We start from the raw sequence: 19,221 nt of genomic DNA on the forward strand, positions 1-19,221 counted from the left end.
ATAATGGCAATTGAGGTATACATTTATTTCCTCTGAATGGTAATGATCATTGAATAATATATCAAGAAGGGGTTTTAAGACCATATTGAGATTGCAGACGCTCCCCAATTTACGAATGAGATACGTTCCACACAGTCGTTTGAATTTTGTATGGAATGTATGTTTAAGACTTATATAAGTATGTTTAAGGTATGTATATATAAATATATTAAGGCTTGTATTAGTAACCTGTATTAGGTTGGACGGAAAAAAATAAACATTTAATAAAATATATGCTCTATAAAGATAGGTACATGTACAACTGAAGAGAATACTACAAATGTTCGAGAGAGAGAAAAAGTGTTCGTATGTACCGTTGTTCGTAACTCGAATGTTTGTAAGTAGGGGAGTGTCTGTACTGTATGATAATATCATTTGTCAGCTGTTGTTGAAGCGCTATATAAATTAATCTGTATTGTATTTTATCGTATTTCATTATGTCAGAAGAATGTGGTTCTGAAGAAAAAAATATTTGAAAAAAATGTTCTTTTGACGTATAAACTACAACAGCGCTTATAGTTCTCTTAGGCACAATATTAAGAAAGGCCATTTTTTGACAACCAACACAATCGTGTAAAATTTGCAGTTTGATTGCATACCTGTCGACGTATACGTTATTCAGAATCAGACTCACAAAACCTTTATTTGTCCCCATATTCCCCGTATTTTCCACTTTTTTTTATCATTTCAAATCATGTACGGCATATTACAACTTTTATTCAGGAATTGTAATCATTTGTAAGGGCAGCTATGAGCCAAGGTTGACAGGTATGTGATTTATAATACAAATGTATGTCACATGCTCCAGAGCTGCAGTTAATTTGGGGACGGGGGAGTCATTCTTCCCAGTGACTCTTTGTGCTGTTGTTCCCACTTACAGTATCAAGGTTCAGCTCCTTTTAGTCTTTTTTTAATCAAGGCAAGACTCTCAGTGATTAACGTCGGTCTGGACCAGGGTGTTCACACCAATATGTTTCCTCAAGATTAGAACGAAAACTATTCTTTCTTCAACAGAGGGAAAGAAATTAGTCAAAGAACACAGTCAGTTATTTTTCTTCATTCTCTCCTACCCCCAAGCCCTCATTGCGGACAACAATGAGAGGGCCTGCTTATTTTAGAGAATTAAAGAAGGAAAACAATTTAACCTATAAGACGAAGTTTTAAAAGAACAGCGGAAGGGCCACTTAGACATGACAGCGATATAAATCAGTCAAACGTTTTCTTTCTTAGTCACGCACTGAACTGAGGAAAATCCATAAGTATGCGGCATGTTTTCCATTTCCATGGATCGAACCATTGACACGAAAAATGTCTTTTTTTTTTCATTGAAACTTGTGCTTAAAGTTTAATCTTGGCTTTGTGACTCTTCAACCGGATGGTGTACCATAGTGTGGGTCGGAAATGTTCCTCTCTCCCTCTCTCTCTCTTTTTCCCTTTCAGCTAAAAAAGGGTTACCACAAGATTATGAATGATAGTGATGTGGGTAGTTTTCAGTATCCATAAAGGGGGTGAATTTGCCGAGCCCATGTGACAATGTAGGGTTCAACGAGAAAATGTGCTCAGAATGCCAAAGATGATCTTGTATAAAGAAAGGTTCTACCAATGTAAAGGGCCAATTCAAGTCACCTATCTAATTATGTGTTCCAAAGAGGCCTAATTTAATAATTCCCTCGCGAAAAAGTGAGTGATGGGAATTATATGCGAATTTTCGGTACATATTGATGCATTTCTGAATTAATAGATCACAATGATTTTTGATTTGGAGGGGGAAACGGCACATGCTATTTCTTTAATTTGTACAGTTTTGAAGACATTTCAAGGACTGATGTAGAAAAATGAAATAAGCAAGAACCGTAGTGGGTTTTCATCCATCCCGATAATCGTGCATGGGACTTTGATGGAAGCGCTTTAAAAGGAGGAGGAGGAATTACTGTATATGAGCAAGGATGGATGGACGGATAAAATAAAGTCCCCATCGCTGAAAATACACTGATCTAAAATAGTTTTCCAAAATGAACACATCATTATGCCATCACAAAAACATTATGAGGCATAAATCATGATCGCATTCAGTACAATTTATCGCTAGAGTTGAGAAATGGACTCTATACAGTGCTTGTCACGAAATCAGTTGAATGCCACACCTTGTCTGCAGGCTGTGGTGTCTCATCTGGTGTCTTGTGCAACTTTGCAGAAGGCAGTAGTGTTATAGTTTTTTTTTTTTTTTTTTTTTAACTTATTTTTTGTTTGGTTGTTGTTGTTTTTTTTTTCGGGTGACTAGTAAAATGTTTTCATGTCTAGACGTTGCACCAAAATAGACAGACTGAATGGATTTAGCTGTGTTGTCAGCTACATCCTGCCCACAGGATCATTGTACTTTCTCATGAGTGAAACAAGGCCTCTTCCGTCCTGTGACTTCACAGTTCAATTGACCTGTCAGCCAGACTGGGAATGTTGATATAGCAATGAGGATGGCTGCGATAACGCTGCGGGCTCATTTACATTTCAATACTTGAAGGGCATATGTGATTCGTACTTGAACGGAAATGTCACACTATCTGTTCGAACTTGAGCAAATAAAGGGAGGCCAAATGCCATAATATTTCAAGGTTCACATTTCAATAAAATGGACTATTTTAAATAATCATGTAAACACTACAATTTTTTTTTAAACTGAATCCTTCATTTCGAGACTTAAATGCAGAATAAGAGACAATTGAGCCCTGTGGTGCAAAACTTAGCTCCAGTGCCTGCTTGGGACCGGAAGGTTATATGATTGTCAAATATATGCATTTTCAGTTTTTTTCCCTTATTTGTGTTGTCATTGATTCACCTCAATGGAAAAAAAATGCTTTAGCGATCATATGGCCTGCACTTTTCTGTGTGTAATGTCTACCTTTCATTCAACTGAGGCTGTCGCACGAAAAGCTTTCAGACACTCACGCTGTGCCAGTGATGACATCATCATTTGTTCTCCTCCAATGGCAGATTGTTAAGGAGGGTGACATGATGAAATCATCTCTGCCTGCTAACGTGTCAACGCCCGTTTAATGTGTATGGTGTGAGAGTGCGTGTGCCACAACTTGTTTCATATCATGGGTGTTTATCGGCCTGTGTTCTGTGTCAGATAGCTCTGCATTTTCCCTAAAGTCGTTTCCCTCTGTAGTGAAGTTAAATGGCCTTTAGCTGAGAAAACTACAGACCGCAGCATGTTCTCCGAGGTGGAATGTTCAATGAAAGACCGCACTAGCCTGTTTAATGTTATATTTTATGATTTTTACATTCACAAGAAAAATACATATCTGTCCTTTGGATGGCACCTTTTGTCATGAAATCTTATATTGTTATTATCCGAGGGCCACATGTTGCTTTAATTTACAGTTGGCATTGATGTTAATTGCTTCTATTTTATGTACAGTCAGTTTGAAACCCACTTGGGCCAAATTAGCCCGCAAGCCCAATTTCCATTTCAGCACCGAATGCAGATAAAGATGAAGGTTTTGTGTCTGTGACAGATGCAATGCAACTAGGTATTAACTGGGCTTCAAATGGCCTAACGAGGCTGAATAATGACCATCTATGATTGCAGTTTGTTTGAGACTGGCATTACAAAACAGTTAAGTCCACGCTTGAATCATCGCCCGGTGTAGACTTGTCTATGTGGCTCATGAACAGAAAGCCAAGATGGGCATCACACCTACGACTTCTCCCTGCGCAATCAGGGTTTGTCTCTGCGGTGTCCACGGTGGTTAACGTTCAAGTTAAATGTCCTCCTCCCCTTGCTTCATTGACTTGGTGGGAGCGACGTGGCGGTGAGAGTGATGTAGGCAAAATAAAGGATGGGGCATGAGAAGCGTTTTTCCCAGCCTTTTCTGACATCGCATCTCTCCCTTGCATTTCAGCTGAATTCTCCTGTCCTCACTCTGCAGTCTCAAACAGAAGAGGGCTTCAAGGAGAGGCTACACCAAGTCAGACAGAGCTGAAAGAAGCACATTGTGAGGTCACATTCTTTGCAAATGTAAGCAGGAGCCAAGTCAGTAGCTGGCGGAATTACCCCCATGAATCATGCCCATTGTGATGTCGACCCTGGATGAGAACATGGAAAGGAATTAGGTATGGCAGAGTCTTATCAGTTTCCCATTCGGACCCCAGCGTCCACTGGGCGTGAGCAGGTCGGCCCGTCGGCAGCCTTGTGGCTTATGTCCAGTCTGAAGGTGGAAATCCTTGTTACTTAAGGGTGCAATGAAGCCAAGTTACTGCGCATTTTTCCATCCACGCCCGTCCTTCCTTCCCTCCCTTTTACCCAAGATCTTTGTGGTAGGTCTGGGAGTTCAAACAATATTAAGTTGCACCTCTTAAAACATTTCAGACAGTTTGGTGAAAATTAACAAATGGGAACAGAGGCAAACGCTGTGTTTTTTTATGCCTTTTTCGTTTCACTTAAGCTGTTGGAAATGAAAGAACTGAATTTTATGATGTTGTAACTGTAGGAGTTTATTTCTGACATAATTATTGTTGATTATCTAAAGTAGGTCTTTGAAAATTGAGGATATTTGCACTGATATATGAACTCTAGTATTTTGGGAGCTAAAGGGTAATTCCGAATCCATTTCTCTGTCGGGCTGGTCCCCATTAGAATCACTGTGACTCCGGCAATAGCCAGGCTCGGACTGATAAACAGACCAGGATGGTCAGTCACAATGCACATAAAGAATATCATCTATACACACCAATGAGAAATTCAGAGTTTCGAATTCACCTTTGAAGAATGTTTCAGCAATGTGGGCGTAAACCTAAGTGCCTGGAGAAAATGGGGAGAATTTGCAATACAAACTCCACACAGACAGAGATTAGTCCATGGATCTCATGACTGAGGCAGATGGGTTGACCATGATAAAAAAAAGTGTGTACACTCTAAGAATCAAGAACAGCTGCTTTCTTCACTCAACAGAGTCTTCTTGAAGCTAAACTGTTTTCAGTAGACTCTGAAAAATCGAAAATGGACCTCCGGGTGTACAATTAGTACGACAGGGTGGAAGAAATGTAATACAATGTAAATGATAAAAACTTATGAATGATCGCTAATGATCAGCGAAACAAGTATTCCATTGACGTTTTGGCCCTTTCTGGGTCACTATCCGACATGCCGTTCTTGGTTTAAGAACTCTGTTCTCTGACAGATGGATGACTGTAAAAGCAGAAAGTCACCACAATGAGACAGAAAAGACAACTGTGAGAGAAGTGGCAAGTCGGCACCTTAAAATTCACAGTAAAATAAAATACTATGCGAATGTCCTTGTGACGTTCACATCAATGCCACCAAGAACAGGACAGGATGTGTGGCCAAGAGTCATCCGCCCTCCGGTCTGCCCCTCCTCCTCCCAGGCTCTCTGTGTCTGGGAAGGGCAGCCTGGGTGCGGCTGGCATAAAGCTGCAAGGGCCCTCATAAGGGCATGACACAAAAACTGACTGCATACATCCGGGGAGTGAAGTCTTTGTCATAACACAGCTCTCCGCAAAACAAAATAAACAGTGGAGAGGAAGAAAGGCAAGGGAAGGGAGTGATAAGACCAAGGAGGAAGCGAGAGAATAGTGGTTGATGAAGAATGGTGCAGAAGTCCGAGCACGAATCATAACGAAAAGCTCGCCCAAGTTGATTGCTATTGAGGAAGCTCCAAGTCCATTAGGTTAAATAACAACCAGGTGCTGTTGCGGCTGTGGTGTTTTTTTTTTTTTTGCTGAGGTGTAAACGACTGACTCCTTTTCATGCTTCAACACGGGAGGCCGGGAAGCAAGCCAGACAAGCGCCATGACTCCTTGAGCAATTTCTCTCTCATTCTTACCTCTATCACCTGAGTTCCATGATCACGAGGTCAAATGATCCTCTTTGGAGGAAGGTTCTACTGTAATACTTTTGGATATTTCATTCGAGTTAGTGTTTAGCCTGGTATTGGCTGGCAACCGGTTCAGGGTATCGACCGTCTATTGCCTGAAGACATCTGGGATGGGGTTCATCATGCTCCACGACCCTTGCTGGGATAGCGGATCAGAAAATGGATGGATGCAGGTTGGAAGTATTGTGTAGCAAAAAGTCAACTTAAAATGTTTTAAAAACATTATAAACACAGCCGTCCACAAATCAAATGTACATACGCAGACCAAAGTGCATTGAGTGCAGTGCATAATCATGTACGTAACCGATCTGGTTGAGCAACTGTTCAACTGCTTTTCGGCAAAATGCCCTGCAGTATTTAATACATTTAAATAATACATTTAAAATTAACTATACTAATATAATATACAAGCAGGAAAATGTAAGACATTTCTGCAATAATTACAAAGCAAACTGTCTTTATTTTTTTCCACCACATGAAGTTTTAGAGATTTTTTTTTTCTTTAAGGTTTAACCTGTTAAAACTTGTGCACTACGGGTTATCCAATGTATTGTAAGTTGTAGCTATTTTGTTCACATTAGTTTTTATATGTTTTTGTTTTTGTCATACACATAAGTGTATAAAGAAAAATTAGAATTGGGGATCCCTTCCCGCAATGTGCCTATGACACTGTCACATTCTCATATTTTTGCCTGTTTTTGTGTGTGTGTGTTCTATGCGGGAGTCTCCTCTTCCAGAGTGAGACTTTCCAGTATTAACCGTCCCCCTGTTAACTGTTAACCTTCCCACAACAAAGCAACGAAAAAGAATGGGTCCCCAGAAGATGCTCTCTTCTTGTGAGTTTAATGTGGAGGAGGGAAAAGGAATGCTCAGCAGAAAAAGTAAAGTGTAGGAGGGTTTCAGGGGAGTGACAGTGACAAATCACAGGTAGCAAACAAGAGAGAGCCATAAGACGTTTTGTTAGTGTGTATATTTCCCCCGTTACATATATTTAATTTCGCACATGAAGAATGTCACGACAGCTGGCTGCTGTCTCTCACAAATGACCACTGGGCTACAAAATAGTCAAGACCAACAACTTTACATATGTAGGCTGATTGGAAGAAAGTGGGACTGTACTTGAAATGAAAATAATATAATTGCTTTTACTTTCTCAAACTATTATCAACATATTTGCTGACTTTTTAACATGTTAAGGACCATACGCGGAACCAAACCAGAATGTATCTCATTGTGCGCAGTGCAAATTTGACACAGGAGTCCTTTTTTTGTAGAAAGAGATAACAATACAATACAATACAATACAATACAATACAATACAATACAATACAATACAATACAATACATATTGATTTATATAGTGTTGGAGCTGTAACAAAGCACTTAACATGGACAGCTATCATATACAAGAAATAAAGCAGTGAGAAAGATAGCAGAAAGCATCAGGGAGTCGGAATCATGCTGAGTCGAATGCAAAAGATTACAAGTGAGTTTAGAAACGGGTTTTAAAGACGGGCAGTGAGTGGGCTTGCCGAATGTTCAGTGGCAGGTTATTCCAGAGACTGGGACCAGCAACGGAAAAGGCTTGATCCCCTCTGAGCCTCCGATTAGTTTGTGGCACATTCAATAATGTCTGGCCAGCAGACCTGACCCGTCCGGAAGGCGTGGAGGAGCTCAGAGAGGTAAGGAGGAGCGAGGCCATTTAAAGATTTGAAGACAAATAATAAGATCTTGAAAAGAACTCTAAAATGCATCGGGAGCCAGTGAAGGGATGCCAGAGTAGGAGTTATGTGCTCAGTCTTAGAGTACCAGTCAAGAGGCAAGCAGCACAATTCTGGACCAGCTGGAGAAGCTTCATGGAGGATTGGCTGACTCCAAAGTAAAGTGCATTACAGTAATCGAGCCGATATGTGACAAATGCATCAATTACTGCTTCAAGATCTTCATGAGAAATGAGTGGTAACAACATAATAACAACGTCCATTACCTTTGCCCCTCAAATTGACTTTAAGTATTTCACTGCTTCACAGAAGAAAATATATCAATGATTCCTATTTCATTTTGTCTCTTTGTTTTGAGCTCAACCCAAAACCATGTACCCAGTACAGGATTGATGACTGTGTACTCAGGGGAACCCACATAGTGAGGAGGGTCTTTATCTTTGCACCCTTTGTTGCCCCCATGGCTTGTGTATCACTTTGTGCAAGTCAAAACAAGAATTTCAGTTCCGTAATGATCCCAAAGAGCCTCCGTTCCTCCTCCCTGTTGAATATTTGTACTCTGAGCTGCAGCTTTGTGTTCCCTATTTACTCTTTTTGCTCCTGGTTTCTCGTCACCTTTGGCTTGCCCTCGACTTGAAATACAAGTTGCAGTGAACTGGTTCTCGTGTCGTCCTGTGTCAACTCCCCGCAAGGACGTATGTAAAACATCCACTTGAGCAGCCACACAAACCATAACACGAAACTGCATTGGGGACAAACCAGGCAGAAAAGCCACTCATCCTTAAGATGACCATTCGATGCGGTATGCTGACATGACAAGGGACTGCGTGGTAGTGACGCGCCTTCATCTAAAAGCATCTTGAGGATTTCAGCCATAAAACACACTGACAAGAGAACAAAGCCAAAACTCTGATCCTTAAAGTTCTGTAATGACTGGTTGTGTGTCATCCGTAGAGACCGATCGCATTTATGTTTGCAGTTTTTAGGCCTGTGATCTTTGTGCTCTATACAGGCTGAATACAATGTCCCACATTGTGGAAAGGGAAGAGCTGCTGGAATCTCTCCAGCTTCATTATCAGTACCATGCAGGCGTTCCAAGGAGGGTGTATCCAGATTTATGTGCACAGTGACTGAAGCGTAGCATGGGTGGAGAAGTTACAGGTGAAAGTAAATGAATGCGTGCATGGCTGTGTGCCTGACTATGAGTTTGTACATGCCACTGATTCAATATTGCATGTTTGTATTTTGAAACGTCTCCATGATGAAGACATTTGAACAAAAATATAATTCATAGCTGTGGTGACAAAAAAGCAGTTTAAAAAGGGCTTTGGTAGTGTCTTCCAAAACAAAGTTCAAAGTTTTCGAAAAAATGAAAAACAGGTTTGCAAAATTTTAAATGAGTCTTTTTCAATGTGTGTGAGTAGCTTGAAAACATTTGCACATAATGTACAGCACAGATGTCATAATTTGAGAAATCATTTTTATGTGGCATGTGTAGGTGAATCATAGCCGTTGACTTAACAACATTGACATCTGAGATACAGTGAGTTTGTTGGCTTATTTGCATGTATGGAGTAAAATGTATCTCACATTTCAATTACATTTATATATGGACTGCGATGTAACCATGTAATGCGTTAGTCAATCAGCAACACAGGAGTCAGGCAGTCAGATGGTTCGATCCCCAACTTGAAAGTTCTGGCCATGTTTAAGCAACCTTCAGTAAGATAGTGACCCCCGCTTTTCTCTTGATATTGTGCCGTCACTAGGTGAATGAGAAGACTGTTCAAGAGCTTTCAAAATCGTATAGCTTCAAAAAGGTGATGAGCAATAATAGGTCTCTTTTGAATGCAAAGAACTGTAATCAAACAGGTTGATGCATACACATTTCCATGACAGTATTTTTTTCCCCCGTCAGTAAATCTCATACACCATGACACCACCTCAAATAAAAATGAATGTAACACTTTCAGGGATACTGATGAGTAAGGTGGACTTCTTATCATTTAACATGTTACATGGTGCATGAAAGGGTTATTTAAGGATTACTTTGAAAGGAAAGTCATTTTTCGATCTCATACTCTACTGTATCGTGTATTAACTCTGCTGATGCAATAGGTTTCATTTTAGGGTTAGTGTTCATACTTGATTGCGTACACTGTTGACTTACCATGCCCTTTTCCTGCCCGGTATTGCTGGAGTACAGTGGACTTGTATTGCCCAACTGAATTATATTTCATTCCAACTAATTTCCACAGTTAAACACCCATTTTTCCATGGCAATGGACGACAGAGAAAGCCCCATTTGTGAGTTATTCTGTGGTTTTTCTGCCTCGGTTTGAGCTCGTGTTTGGTGGATTTGATGAGCGAACAGCAAATGTTACTGTGTTTTGGATCAAGTCCATGTTCTGACCCAATTCTCCAGGCTACAGTTCATTCGAATGACATGTTAAAAAACATCATACTGTAAGTGATGTGGCAAAACCGCTGGAGACCAAAAAGGGAAAAATGCTCAGAAAGTATGTGTTATTTCTGCATTCTGGATGCATTCCTTTGACTTTCCCAAAAATCTGAATTCCCCCAGCCTAAAGCACATGACTGTGATAGGCACTGGAATGCACCCATGCATGAGTACCACATAACCCATAATCAAAGCCATGTGTTCCACATGATGCACTGTATATGTGGAAGAAAATGTGAGACAAAAATTCAACCTATTCCATTAACACCCCACATCAGTGTGCTGTCTGTGCCCAGCAGTTCAGAATTAAACCACAAGTAATCAACATAGAGTATACTCGGAGGTTGTTTCTATTACAGTCAATGACTCATTATCGGGCTTAACTAGTCCAAAGGACAACATTATTACCTGGCAGTCTCATGAAGTTCTGAAACGAAGAGGTTCTATGTTGTCGCTTTGATCTCGGCATAACACCTGCCTCTGAAATCTCTGAGAAATCCTTTAAAAGTCATGTTTGTTTGGTTGCCACAGAGACTTCTCATCATCCTACTATCTTTGATATTGTTCTGAAAGAGGTCACACTGAAGCTCCTTAGCATGAGGAAATACCAAAAGACATATAAGCGCACTCCATCAGAATCATTAAATGATTAAACCAAGAACACGGGTACTGAGTCATTTTGAGTAGACGTTTTCCACGTCTGCGATTTAGGAGGCACCTGTGTTCCATCATGATGCCATTAGAGTCCAAAATGATCACGTTCAGGATCCTACTCAAACATCCTGCTTCAACCCTGCATGCATATGTGTGTGTGTGTGTGTGTGTTACTAGGGTATGTTTTGTTTTAATCAGTTTGCCTGTAATCATGATAGGATGAGAGATGCGGGTAAAGCAACTTCCTGTTTCCCATTCTCCGTCTTGACCCCCGCTCCTGTCCCCCATCCATGGGCTGAGTCATAGCTGGGTAGTGGCCGCCGTGCATGTGTGAAGACCAGGGGAAGTGAGCTCACTGGTGGGCCCTCTTGGGACCAAATCACTGTCTGTTAATTAACCACCGAGTGGTTTCTTCCCAGGAGCACTCAGCACGTAGTCTGCAAGATACGGCTATTCTAAAAAAACAAAAAACAAAAAAACATCCAATGGAATTTTATCGTACCGACACTTGACGCTTGAAAAGTTTGACATACAGTGTTGTCAAAGTTGTTTACAGGGGCATGGGGAAAAGATGAAAATATTAATATTAGGCTTTCTGTAATTGGCACTAGTCACGATTGCCGCCAATGATTCTGTGGCCCCCTGCACAAAGACGTGCCATCGACTTTTCTTGCAAGCGATGCCCAGCCTGCATGGAATGGCTATTTTGGCAAAGACAAAAGCTAAGCAGAGCTGCAATGGTCATGTGTTTTCAGATTCGTTTTAGCGAGCGGCATTATCAATGGTAGCTTCTGATAACTGTCACCCCAATATTATATTACTACTCATGTACTGTATATGCGAACCAGCATAAAAGTTCCTATCTTGAATTTAAAATCCATCCGCATCCCTGTTTAACCTTCATGAATCGTAACGTGGTTCTGGTGGGGTTATTCGGACACGATTGCTGCCATTTCTTGTGCAATGTGTTTCATGTGGATAGGTAGAATCAAATGGCATTTCCCTGGAGTCTGGTTGAATTGCGTCCAAGATCCCTTCCTTGGATAAAGAAAGGAAGTGATGATCGCGATTTGTAACGCTTTGCTTTGATTTGTGGAAATGCAGACCACCAGCTTGCTTTGGCTCAGTGAAACGTTTAACTGGCAAAGTCATCTTCTCTGGGGCTCAACGCTAAATGCAAAAACAGCCAAGCCCACCCACACCTGATAATTTTGTGTTGTGTCCAATAATAAGGCAGACGTAAGCAGAATGCGGATTGAAATAGTCAGGCCCTACCACCATCATTATCGTTAGGATGAGAGTTACTGAGCAACAAAAGGTTTTCAGCTTTACAAGAGAGGCTAAATATTGATGAAAATATAGCATACGGTCAACAAATTCCATCATGTAAAGGTCCGCAAACGTGGTCAAGACAATTGAATCGTTTCTGGGGTGGGTCAGTGACTACATGTACAGCAAGAATAACACAAATCTTTGATTCTCGCCTCAGGGATGAACATGTGTTTGCTGTTACGGGGAAGAATCACTTTGCTCCTGTGTTCCTTGCTGCTGTTCTTCTTGATCTCTGAAATGACCTGACACAGTAGAATCAAATAGTGAGAACATACTCATAAGTGCAATGGCAAGTTTTGAAATGAAATATGCTCTTTGTCGTCATATTTCTAGGAGTGGTAGGACCTGCTATCTGAAATCACCATTCTAATTCTTAATTGTCTACTCTTGGGGCAGTTTGTGATGAATCACACTTCTGAAGCAAAATACGACAGTGGAAATTCCAAGTTTAAGGAACAAATATGAAATCACAAACTTTATATTTGCTGCTTTGATGCTTTTGCATCACAAACAATGACAATTAAAAATGTCTTTAAACCAGTTTGGACACAACAATACATTGTATGATATCGGATTCCATGTTGGAAGCTGGTCATATTTTTCCCATGAGCACTCAGCACGTAGTCTGCGAGATTCTAAATGAAATGTTTTTTTTTTTCATTATGAGATTTGAAGCACCAATACAAGTTCATGTTTGATGCTCTTGGATGGTTCTTCCCTTTTCAATAGTTGAATGAGACGTTGCTCTAATACGACGAACCACACTGAACTGGACTCTGAGATCACATTTGTGCATATTTGAATCAGCACATTTGTTCTCGATGACCGTTGTCCTTTCCTAAAATTGATTTATGAGATGAATTATGTATTTATTTATTTTTTTTAGTTTTGCATTGAACACTTCACTGAAACAACACACTGTTATTTCAATAATCACACAATGAAAAATTATCTTCAAAGCATCTATAAATCCCCCTTGGCTGTCATCATCCTGAGAGAGCTATGCGACAAGCTCTGACGGGAAGCACATTAAAGCTTTACATCACGGCATGTGTGAGCTGTTAAAGCTGTTGGCATGGCACCATGTTGATGTAATATGGCAGCCATTATCTAGCCCATAGCCCCCTCCGAGGGAGGAATACCCTCAAATGTCATGTCTGATCAGATTGTTGAAAACCACAACGTCTCCAAAAGCCAATTTGTCAGATTTGCAAGCATGTAGCGCCGCATCGACTGCACAGAACATTTATTGCTGATTTTAATTTGACTGCAGTAAGATCTGAATTGAATTATTCTACAACACATATAATTACAACTATGCAAAAATCTTCACGTTTGACATTCACAAATATTTGCAGAGAAAAATTTATTTGTCTTCACACAAGTGAAGATCCAGTATACAGGGACAGTGTTGAATGTGGAACCGGTCTGATTCTGAAACATGATCTCAAAATTACTTCATAAAAATATATGATATAGATGAGGTGCTATAATATGTCATCAGATGTGGTGTGCAATCTTTCTTTGTCAGTCACATTGATTTTTGGAGTGCAGGTGACTCCCTCCCACATGTGCAGCTATCAAAACCCCGGAAACCACAAACATGTGCTCCTTTATCTTTAAAACTACATGACGAGGTTTTTACAGGTTTCTGGCAGAAGAAAACCATTTTTATGGTCATGTACAAGCACTATAGTGTCGCTTGGTGATTTTAAATCTTGCTCTATTGTGAGTTGAAACATAGCACAAGTGTCGTGGCGGCGTGTCCAGTGTTTAGCTACATTGCTATATTAATATACATAAATTTTGAAAGGAAGGAATTTTGATAAATATGTTATGATACTCTAAAGTGCACTGTCTGGTCAACTAATGGTCGTTGCTACTCCACTTTGTATACTGGGTCCCAATTACAACAAGAAAATGGAATACTTGCATCTGTGTCTGCATCCTGTAAATTTGTGAAAACACAACTAGTACCTACGGCCAGCGATGGAAGAACTCTCAAACATATCCGGAACTTACCTTTCTGTTGTGATGGGGCAAGAGATTAAAGTTCTGAAGCCGCAAATTTACAAATGTGGTGCACTTATGAATTAATGCAAATTGCAACCAGATGAGGCCGATGGCGGACACGTAAAGAAAGAGAAAATAGATGATGACTGCGTAGTCTACTGTAATTGGAAGCAGTGGCCTTCTTGGAAAGAGCTCGCTGAATTCATTAGATTGGTTTTGTCTGCAATGTAACAAATGTTGTTTGTAGACGAATTTGGCATACAGTACACGTTTCTTCTATTATATCACATTTCTTGTATATGTACATCAACATAGCTGACTTTTTTCGGAGTGGGGTCGGCGTGGGCCTGTCTTGAAACAAGTCTATTTTTAGTAATATGTTCTAAATTAAGATAATTTCTACTCATGACAGCATATATTATTTTGAAGCCAGAAGGGTTTTTAGTGCAGCACTTGAGCAGCATGTCAGACATGATTTTGAAGTATGTTTTGTCTCAGTTCTGGAAAATAGACCGGTTTCAGCAGCAAATTTCTGATTTGATGAGGAAAACACTTTCAGTTCGAGGAGCAATGACACTAGTAGTCCTGTAACGGATTGCCGCACAAAGGCAGTGGAAGGGTGAAGGAGAACTTTCCCTTGTTTTGCCTTCAAAAAAATAATAAACCAAACCACTTCTCGGGGCCCGCTCCCATTTGTACATACAGCTAAGCTTTCGGTCTGCTTTTAATATTGTACCAGAGCAGCTGGCAAGCTACATCACACACCTGGGTAAACACACAGCTCCGGTTCACTCTGGCTCTGAATGCTCAATAGCTAAACATTGTCTTTAATCTTTATCCTGTTCTGTCTCACAAGCCTCATGTGAAAGATGAGATCAGTCACTTGTTCACTGACACTGTCCTCTCATTCGTAGTGCCATGCATTTTGCATTACCTCAAGAGGGTGACAAGGCGGCATTGCTCATCTGCATGGATTGGCCCTCGAGCAGAACTCTGTTTGTATCAGTTCTGATGAGCTCAGCCTTTGCCTCTTGTCCCCGCCTCACTGCTTTGCCCCCCCAATGTACAGTATGCCAACCCACCAAGCGGATTAATACGGGGCTCCAAACCACACACACATCACCTTTTCAACACACTCAGACTGCCAAGAGCAGGAAAATACCACCTCAAATACATTTACATGGTGTAAGCTGCCCTCAACTTCTACGATTCACCAACGTATTTCACGTGATTAGAAACGGCTGCTTGCACGCTGACCTTCCTTCTACTTGTTAGTGACTTAAGCCTCGCCTGTAAAACAAAGTGAAGCAAAACAGCCTGGTTAGAATGGGCTTGTTCATTATTGAGCACACTCTTGCCATATTCATTCAGACAAAGGGGGTGGGACAACTTTGTAGTTCTTTTTGCATTTAGTGACTTGACAATAATGTTCTTTGGGACAGTCATTTGAATAACGGCATTTTGAAGTGTGCATGTGCGTGTGAGCACGGATGTGGATTTCACCATACGATAATACATATTTAACTTTTATGACTATAATAAAGCTGTTCAGTCATTTGATGAATGAATGAATAAAAAACGTTTTCCAAATATAATATATAAATATATAAAAGTTTTCCAAATATAAGGCACACCACACTATAAGGCCCTACAGTAAAGGATGGGGTTACATTTTATATATCACAGCATAAACCACACACTACTTCTACTGGGGGAAATGGAGTCTGTGGCTGTGAGTAGTAGTTGTGAGACTTGTTGTGGCTCAACATGACTTCACATATAAGGCGCACCTGCGTATAAGGCGCAGGGTCAACTTTTGAAGAAAATGAAGGTTTTTGGGTACGCCTTATACACCATAAAATACGGTAGTCATACTCCTTACAGAATCTGTGTTTAGACTTGCAAAAGTAGAAGTCCTGATTTGAATCAAAAATGTCATTAACATACAAAAGTAATATGTTTTACTGTCACTTATATCTAATACCTGTCTTGATAACTCGGCACAATGAAAATCTTACATTTTTGAACACCAGAAGTTACATCTTGACTCATTTTGACAGCAATGGCCTGGCAACCGGTTCGGGTTGTCCCTCGCCTACTGGCCAGAGACAGCTGGGATATCCTCCAACACCCCCCGCAACGCAACCCTCATGAGGATTAAGCAGATCGGAAAATGGATGGATGAATGGATGGAAGGATTTGCTTCTATTTAGGTCTATTTTATGTGGTGTTGTCAGTGGAGGTTTAAAAAAGTTTAACAAGGATTTTTTTGGGGGAGGATAAAGACAAGAGTAGAAAGTGCATTTATACTGTCAATCTAAGTGTAAGGAATAATAGTAAAACCAAAAGAAAGAAAAGGAAGAAAAATATCTATATACGGTATATACTATTCATCAATCTTACTCCTTGCAGTCGTCCACTTTGGTTCTGTCTAAATTTCAGATTAAGAAATCCATATTCCCCTCCAATGAGCCAGCTGAAGTGAGGGAATTTTTTAGGGCTGTGCAGGTAAGTAATTTCATCATGCTTGCCACAGCAACTTGGCACAGATCGTCTTGGATAAAAGATATTCCCATGGCTCGATGCTTCCCATAGTAAAGTTTGAAAGTGTCCCACCACACTCGCCCATGCAAGCAGAGGGAAAATGACATCATGGTTTAGAAAGTTGGAGCAATTATTGCCCTATTTAACCTGCTAAAGTGCAATTTGGACCACAGTCGATGTCCAAAGTTGCAATGTAAAATGTCACTCTGTGTCAAGCCATGAGCCAGTTCTCATCTGTCAGGCTTCAGCACCACTGAAGCTAATGGATCCACACTTCATCCCAGTGAGTCTCCATGTAAAGCAATCCCCATGGCAACCCACCCACCTTTCTCTCTTCCTTCATATGGCCTTGATGAGATCCAGACTTAGTGTGGAAGCATATTAAAGTGGCCCAACAGTGTCAGCAGGAGAGCTAAATGGAAGGTAGTGAAATCTTTTGAACCTCTGTTACATTACAAAAGATCTAAACACATCCAGCTGAGTCTAAAGTTCAGGCAAGACATAAAAGATTTTTCCTATGTTACCTTGGAGGATGATAATAGGCGAACAGCACTAAAACTACTAAGACAGTCCACAATCAAAGGCCTTGAGGAAGGACTCCCTGCACCTCTCACCAACTACTAATGGCCTGCGTGTGTCACACAAAATTGATCTGACAGTCGTTATATCCCCTCTTTTTTTGCTGCTGGTGATTAAACTCCATTAAGTGTGGGTTAATTAGAATACAAAAGACAAAGAAGAGCAACAATTACAGCTTTGTAGGTCACCCTGAAAGCAAAGTGATGGTTGGCTGCTTAAATGCATGACTTTGTGAGCGCCAGACTCCGGAGCAAACGTGGTTTACACGAGTCCAACTTACTGCTGACATAGACAATATTTCAGCTGTGAAGGAACGACAATGCAGAGCAAATGTACACTGTCGTGTATGTGCGCCTTCAGCTATGTGTTGACTGTACAGGCTCCTATGTGGCAATTTAACCACACACACGATAAATACGAGCTCGTGGCGAGGCCGTGGTACCCCAGGAATGCTCACATGTGGCCTGGTGGCTCTCACCACCATTGACGAGGGAGTTAGGTGGCTTTTGGTCAGCAGGATTCCTGGTGGAGAGCTACATGACGCCGTGGTTGTGCTTCTTTTCTGGCGCAAGCCTCTTGCTAAAGTGTGGTATTTGTTTACTCCACACACTCACAAAGCAACCAATCACCCGATTGTTTACAGGCCGACAGATCTCACAAACGGACAAATATGTATGAAAATAGCAGCATCCGAAACAAACATGGAATGACATTGGCAAATGGCAACGTTTCTCAGATAAATTATAACTGTGTGAATGTTTTTGCATATTTATTTATATAACTAAAAGAGCCTCCGCAAGGCCAAAGTTAACTCAGATAAAAGTATCTTGGCCCACTGAGGAGGATTTAGAAATTAAAAGAAGGTTAGAAATTCGAGTCCAATGCCAAATAAAATATGAGATAAGAGCAGAGTTCCTTGGACTAGAAGATTATAAGCCTCTAGTAGTACAGTGCTCTCTTAACATTAAATAACTCATGCATACTACCATTATCTGCACTCTCTTCAGTTTATCTATCCCAAATAACACAACATGAATTGTCATCAATTTGTTTTGTTGCTGGAGAATACCTGGGACAGGTATTCAGTGTGAATGTGGGTCTCTTGCACTTGTGATCAAGTCAATCTGGTGTGCATTTAGTCAGACAGCCTACTTACAATTATTGTGTACACGCTTGGAGCGAAATGTGTCGATTTCTCTTGCTGAGGAAAACAATAAACCAAATTTCCTGTTTATCGGAACACTGCCACATCGCCTTTTCCAGACTTCCATGCTGTCCAAGTGACCAGACTGAGAAAATAGTTACGAGCTCAACAAGCCAAATAATGTGTTTTCTTCCTTATGTGCTTCACAGCTGACAATAACATATGACATGACTAAACATAACAAGGTAAAAGAGGACTTAATGTTTTAAAGTCGGTCACACGGACGGTTGTTACAGAGTAACACCTGTCTTTACGACACACCTCACAAGTGGCTTCACTAATCAGGGGCTGTAAATGTAAACTCAACGTAATTTTCTCGATTATTTTCTTGGATGTTTTGGACAATTCTATACTATCATATTTGCGCTTCCAGAAATAATCTTTATGTTCATACTATATTATATTAAGTCAGTCACTGCCATTCACAAATTTATTCTGGAATTGAAAAAAATGACGGAAAGCGCCATTCCCAAATTTGTTCCGGTTTTGTTTTTTCATGATTGGGTGCCGTTAAAGCGGTGCCCATAGCCTCTGCAATGTTTTTTTTTTTCTTTTCCACAAGGGGCAGCATTTCCCTTTTTTCCATGTTAGTGCTTTGTTCTAGCTTCAGCTGTTGTTCAAGCGCTATATAAAAAATATGTATGTATTACATTGTATTTCGGACAGCCGCCATCGTTTTAAACTCATATAATTCCAGACCCATATTATTTAGGAATTATTTATTTATTTATTTATTTATTTATTTATTTATTTATTTATTTATTTATTATTTTTGTGTTA

Source organism: Hippocampus bargibanti, linkage group LG13 (assembly GCF_051943395.1).
Source record: "Hippocampus bargibanti isolate YZ-2025 linkage group LG13, ASM5194339v1, whole genome shotgun sequence".
Taxonomy (NCBI): Eukaryota; Metazoa; Chordata; class Actinopteri; order Syngnathiformes; family Syngnathidae; genus Hippocampus; species Hippocampus bargibanti.